The following is a 7,082-nucleotide window of genomic DNA, read 5'->3' on the forward strand; positions in this document are numbered from 1 at the left end:
GCAATGGGAAAATTCTAAAACTAAATTATAAAGATGGTTGTTACAATCAACTCATTAATGCTTGTTATAGCATTCACTTAGAATGAGTGCTTACTTTTAGACATTTATAAAAATTATGTACTTTTATATAATTCTGAAAGAATATCTATTGAGGTGCTTGAAGGAGATAACATTATCATACCACTTCTGTATCTATAAAGAAAGAAGTAATAAAAATGTCTTCCAGAAGAGCAGGTAGGGGATAGGCATAGGGAAGGCAGAAGGGAAACTGTTGACACTGATGGTGGGATTTGGCACTGGTAAGGGTGTTTTACATTGTATAGCTGAAACTGAATTATGAATAACATTGTAAATTTAAAAAATCCAACAATTTTTTGGACTTGTAACCATGGTGTTTAATAAAGCAATACATTTTTTTAAATATTTTATTAAAACACCTTGATTACAAACATGATTGTGGTTGGGTTTCAGTCATGTAAAGAACATCCCCCATCACTAGTGCAACATTCCCAACACCATTGTCCCAAATCTCCCTCCTCCCCACCCAACCCCTGCCTGTACTCTAGATAGGCTTTCTATTTCCTTCATACATTCTTATTTTTAGGATAATTTACAATGTAGTTATTTCACTAAGTAAACTCATCACTCTTTGTGGTAAGCTTCATGAGGTGAGCTGTAACTTCCAGCCCTCCTCTCTTTTGTCTCTGAAAATCATTATTGCAAGAACATCTTTCTTTTTATTAAAACCCATAGATGAGTGAGACCATTATGCATCTTTATCTCTCTCTCTGACTTATTTCACTCAGCATAATCGATTCCATGTACACCATGTATAGGAAAATTTCATGACTTCATCTCTCCTGATGGCTACATAATATTCCATTGTGTATATGTACCACAGTTTCTTTAGCCATTCTTCTGTTGAAGGGCATCTTGTTTGTTTCCAGAGTCTTGCTATGGTAAAAAGTGCTGTAATGAATATAGGTGTAAGGAAGGAATTTTTGTATTGTATTTTTGTGTTCCTATGGTATATTCCTAGGAGTGGTATAGCTGGATCGAATGGGAGCTCAATTTCCAGTTTTTGGAGAAATCTCCATATCATAAAGCAATAAAATTTTAATGACTAAAAATATATTATTAAAAAAATGAGTGCTTACTAGTTATGTAAATCATATCTCAACAAAGTGTTAAAATGAAAAAATTATATAGCCATATTATACCCTTATCTATGCTGAAGACCATAGAACAGAAACATATGTTTAACAAATTTTTAGAGTAATTCTAATATTCATTTTACACTGGACTAAAGATTAACTAATCCAGTTTCCTGTTATTCCCATATAGGCCCAGGTAGGAATTTTAAGATAGAATTTTCAGAAAATTACAATGGTGGGATTTATAAATGGAAGCAAAATAGGCAGCATTATAGATATAGTAATCTTGGTAATTGCAGGGAGAAAATGTATGTTCCATATGTCAATCTGCACTTTTAATATCTGTATAAACCTCAGGAAATTATTTGCCTTTTTAACCTTGATGGCTGAGTCCTAAGAGGGAATATAAATATGTACCTCTCAGAATTGCTGTGCAGGCAAAATTAGGGGACAAACATAAAAGTCCTTCATAATAATAGACTCACATTAGACATTGGCACAATATGCATTGAGGGAAGTAATAAATATTGGTACATTTTTCTTATAAATTGCTGTAATCCCTGTATCTTTTGAGAAGCTGATACTGAATTTTTTATTGCATTGAGGAAGCTTTGTGCTACTATATTTAGAGTTATTATTCCAACAAATGCATATTTTTCTATATTCCTTCTGCCTCTAGGTCTTGCTTCTTTAGGGCTGCTTGTTTTTCAAAGTTATATCTATCTTTTACTTGAAAAAATTTGGGGGACAATGCCCTGAATTAAGTCCCAATTTTTGTGTTATCACAAGAGCAGATACAGTGTTATTACTGGGGAAGTGCCTCTCCTGAAAGAGTTCTCATCCTTATCTTGACACAAGAGAATTGTCCTTTGTATTCTCAGACCTAGTAAAATATACTACAAATCATGAGAGAATATTCTCTTTTCCCCCAAAGCTATTCATTTGTTAGGTTGTTAAGATAATTTCAGTGCGGTCCAATATGACATGAAGCAAATTAAATCGATCATTTTTAGAGTGTATTCCAAGGTAGCATAGAGTTCTTTATAGAAAGCTCAAGTTAAAACATAATCAATTAGTTATTGGTATTCATTGATGATTTAGGTGTCAGATGGTTCCACTTAATTAAATTAAAGACATAACTGTTAATGATGAGTCACATTTGGACCTACACAGAAAAAGGCAAAGAACTCTGCTGAGAGGCCATGAGACTAGGAAGCTATACTAAATTCTCATCCATTTTTCTAGGGTGCTCCTCACCTGAAATAGCCCACAAAGATACAGTCATTGTCTCTTTCCCTAAGGCATAGGCCTATATTTGAAAGGCAGTAATTTCAACTGACCTTGTCTCTAAGTTGTTCAGTTGAGGTACTCCTCAGTTACTCAAAGAAAAGTACGTAAAATATTTATTAATATTAAGTATTACTCTTTTCTATTAGATAAATTTATAAATATACATAATGAATAAATATATATTATCAATATTCATTTGTCAATTTTTTGTTTGTTTTGGGTCACACCCAGTGGTTCTTAAGGATTACTTCTAGCGCTACAATTAGAAATTGCTCTTGGCAGGCTCAGGGGACCATCTGGGATGCTGAGGTTCAAACCTTATCGTTCCAGCCTCAACTTTGTCAACTTTCTTAAAGAAATATCTTGCCCATCACCTGTATCCTATCGAGAACATGCTTCACACTTGGCAGAGTATTAGGTATTTAACATTTTCTCAGTTCTATTAGCAATTAGAAGTCTTCTGAGGGAGTGGAAGCAATATAATCTTCAATTTATCTTCTTGGTACATGGTCCATGATCTTGCATTTTTCGAAAGCTATGCTCTACATTTAATGTCTCTCTACATTGCACTAGAAATAAAAAAATAGGAAGCAATTTTGATGTACTAAAACCTAATCCCCTATACTTACCTAGCAGGGGGAGATACCATCAACATGAAGGTCGTTTTCCCAGGGTGAAGCTTATGCGTTGCACTCCAGATATGCTCACCCCTATGATTTTCTCAAATGTAGGCAACATTACTGTATAGTTTTTGATAGTGAAGGACTGCATTCATACTATTCCCTAAAAATAAAAATTGACCCTAGTCCTAGTTATTGGGTTATCTGTGATATTAGTATAAACATTACAAATCTATACAGGGACATCATAAAATGTCCACAATATCTACTTACTATTTTCTGAAGCATACCTGATTTTCTGTGCCAAATTCATCTGCTCCAAAACCTCTGAGTCCAATTCTTCCCATAAGCTCTTTAAAGAGTTTCTCATCCTGTCTATAACATTAAAAATCCTTGGTACAACAAGCAACAAATGGATTGAAATGCCAATGAAGCCAAGTCTTACCAAAAGCCCTTTTCATTATCTCAATAAGCTGATTTATACATATAAAAAGGTCCTCTTAATTAGTTTTTCTTGTTGGTCTATGAACATGCAATGCTTTATTTTCCAAGTTCAGAGGCAAGAAAATAAAGTAAACTAAGCATTGCTCTTAGCTCCCATATACAAATCATTGGCATCGTAGTTCCTGATTATTGGTTGAGGAAACTTCTCACATTATAAAAATACACATATCAGGAAAGGACTGGAAAGATTTGGCAAAGAGATTTCAAAGTCTTGTATCAAAATTTATATCTGAGGGGTGACTGCTTGTGTAACTAACTGAGCCATATTCTCTTCTTGTATGGAAACAAGAGAGAAGCATGACATTGTTTCTCAGATTTTCCCAAGATTAATGTGTAAAAGGTAATTAATGTTGAATGACTATATTTATGGTAGTGGCAACTTTAGCATGGTGAGTTCTGACACTTTATTTTTGATGCACACTTGCTAAAACACTCTATTTACTGAGGTAGGTGGATCTTTTATTGAGTCTTTTATTGCATTCCAGGCTCCAAGATGAAGTTTTGGAGGCCTAAACTTTCAATGAAATTTAAAATATAGATGGGAAATAGGGTGTTTGCTGCTAAGGTAACCATTGCTAAGATCTCAGTAGAGTCTTGTTGCTGCATTGAGTCAGATTTCTTAAAATCAATGACCAATTCTTGAATTGAAAAAATAAATTTTTCTTAAAGTTGCAATATCTTCTTCATGTTATATTGCTCCAGTTCTGATTCATTTCAACTACAATATTCTATTTGGGGGGCCCAAATTTCTTCAAATTATCAACTGCCTTTAGGTGGAGAATCCAAGACTGGCAGACGGAATCAACAGGTTTCTAAGGTAATTGAAGTTTGCCTGTCAGTTGGCACTTAGAGTTTAAAAAAAAAAATGATGGTGACAGCAGAGTGAGGAAATAAGCATGTCTACTCAGGCTAACAAGAGGTTTGGTTTTAGCAATGACAGGATTTAATAAAATGTTCTCAACCTCTCCAAAGTATTTTTTTTTTCCTTTGAGGCTCTGTTTCTGAGCTATACCAAACTGAGTCCTCACTGATAGAGTTTCAGCACTTTCCAGGTTGGATAAGTGGTAATCAAACACAGGACTGAGTGTTGTTACAATCATATCTATTACTTCAGCGTGTCTAGACTGACAGATTTCTTTTTGATGGGTAAGACATTCTTAAAGTGAACTGAAGAGTAAGTATAGCTTATAAGGTGCCTGTCTTGTGTGCAGCCTACCCAGATTCATTCTCAGCATCTCATGTGGTTTCTCGAGCACTGCCAGGAGTGATTCCTTAACATAGAACTAAGAGTAGCGAAGAAAAAATCCTAAGCAGAGCCTAGAGGTAATAAGAGTTAATAACCCTAAATACAGGGTCCTATCCCTTTCCTTCCCAATAGGCACTCTATTCGGGATGTAGAATAGATATAGAATAGACATTCTATATCTCTCTGGGGCCCGAGAGTTTGCCTTGCATGCGGAAGGACGGTGGTTCGAATCCCGGCATCCCATATGGTTCCCGAGCCTACCAGGAGCAATTTCTGAGAATAGAGCCATAGAGCCAGGCGTCACCCCTAAGTGCTGCCGGGTGTGACCCAAAAACCAAAAAATAAAAAAGTCATTCTAAAAGTGATTTTAATTGTTCTTACTAAAAGGTATTAAATGAAAAAAATGCATAAATAAAAATTAGATGGTTCATGGGAATAATATATGGCTTTCACATCCTTGCCAAGATTATGCTTGACTGATAATTTTGCATTACTGAATGCTTGTATTCTGCATCTACCTCTTTACAAATGTTTCTTTTCCTATATCCCCATTTATGTATTGATTTAATTCCAAGCATAGATCTTGTAGTATCTCAGAAGAGCCTCGTGTCTAATACAATGGCACCACAGAAGCACTCAGCACTTACAGTGCCTTTCTGAATGCAAACCTGTTATGTGTGAGTGCTTTAAATAACTGACCATGCCAGCCTTCCATTTTTTGGGGTGTTTTTTGTTTGTTTTTTGTTTTGGCATTTTTGCCCCCAGCCCTGTTACAAACATCAGTATTGAAACTCCTTCTTTAGGATGGAGGTCAGGAAACTACATCAGGCATCGATGGTGGTTAATGAGATGCCATACAGCATGAGAGAGCATCCACTGAACTACTTGAGGTACACTAACCAGCCCTTTTATCCACTCCTTTTTTAATATGTGCTCATTTCTTCATCATTGGTGAATCATCATATATTTCTTAATGGGTGCACAATAATTTTGGAATAATTCATCTTTTTTATTTTCAAGGTTGCTTAAAGGGAATGACAGACGTTCTATAGTGTTCTAGGCATTGGTATACAGCTTGGAAACAGTCTATCATTGTTCTGGAGCTCATGTAGACTTCAAGTAAGGGTAATTTTGTGCCGAGTGACCAGGATGGTCTCCCTGTTAAGTTAGAAAAGAGTGAGGAAGAGAGCTAAACCAAGTAATCATGAAATTTTGTTAATATGTACATTCTGTTTTATACAACATAAAATATATGACATAGCAGTATTCTTTGTAGGGTTTCAAGAAGCTACCAGAATGTTTCAGGGTCAATCGGATGATTCTTGGATAGCAGGGTTAGCTGGATGCAAGGTATGCTCTTTAATCCCTGTTCTACCTCTCTGACTCTATTTTTTAGTTTTTTGTTTTGTTTTGTTTTGCCACGCCCAGTAGTAATCAGGATTATTCTTGAATCTACGCACAAAAATTACTCCTGGAAGGCTCAGGAGACCATGAGGGATGCCAAGGATCAAACCTGGTTTGGATGCATGCAACAAAATGTTCTACCCTCTGTGCTGTCACTCTTGCCCCTCTATATTTGTTTTGGCTGCCTTATGCCGTACAGTATAGTACCATAGTCTAAATTACAGACACAGAGATGATCTACTTCAAATATTTAATCTTCCCTTTCCCAATTTGTAAATTTGTAAACTAAACTCTTTTCCAAGAATAAAATTACCTAGACACTTTTCTCAGTTCTCACCTACAAGTACCTAAAAATTAGGACAGATAATTTTTCCATGATCTTTTACTACTTTGCAAAATATTTTTTCTTTTTCATTCCAAGATTAAAAACAGAATATTTACCTATATTATATGATCAGTTTAGAGTTCAGCTATTTCTATAATTGGTAGGTATATGGTGAGTTTGTTCCTATATTACTTCTTATATTACTTTTCCATTTTGATTCAGTAAAATATATTAAGGGTTTTCGTTGATTCTGCGTTTAATATATTTTAAATGTTTTCTTCTTAAATAACCATGACCAACATCAGAGTTGCCATGTCTCACTGGATTTACTCTGTTCTTGAAAAAGATATAAACCAAGTCATGAAAAACCATGGTTACATTGGCCACAGAGTTGAAAGCTGGCAATCTCTGGAGGACAGAATGGGCCAAGCCCTCATCCTGGGAAGGCACACCTTCTGTATCCATCACCCATAATCATCACTTTTTCTATGGCATTGCTTCACCACTCTGTGATTCTCTGCAGAGACACCAATCTGACC

General features: G+C 35.4%; 1 non-coding gene across 1 annotated transcript; it reads left to right on the forward strand.

Annotated features, from left to right (window-relative positions):
• The first annotated feature begins 3,065 nt into the window (after positions 1-3,065).
• Positions 3,066-3,230, forward strand: LOC125995161 (U1 spliceosomal RNA). The gene has a single exon (XR_007490748.1). It is a non-coding gene; the product is annotated as a U1 spliceosomal RNA (small nuclear RNA).
• The last annotated feature ends 3,852 nt before the right edge of the window (positions 3,231-7,082 follow it).

This window comes from Suncus etruscus, chromosome 17 (assembly GCF_024139225.1).
Source record: "Suncus etruscus isolate mSunEtr1 chromosome 17, mSunEtr1.pri.cur, whole genome shotgun sequence".
In the NCBI taxonomy this organism is placed as follows: domain Eukaryota; kingdom Metazoa; phylum Chordata; class Mammalia; order Eulipotyphla; family Soricidae; genus Suncus; species Suncus etruscus.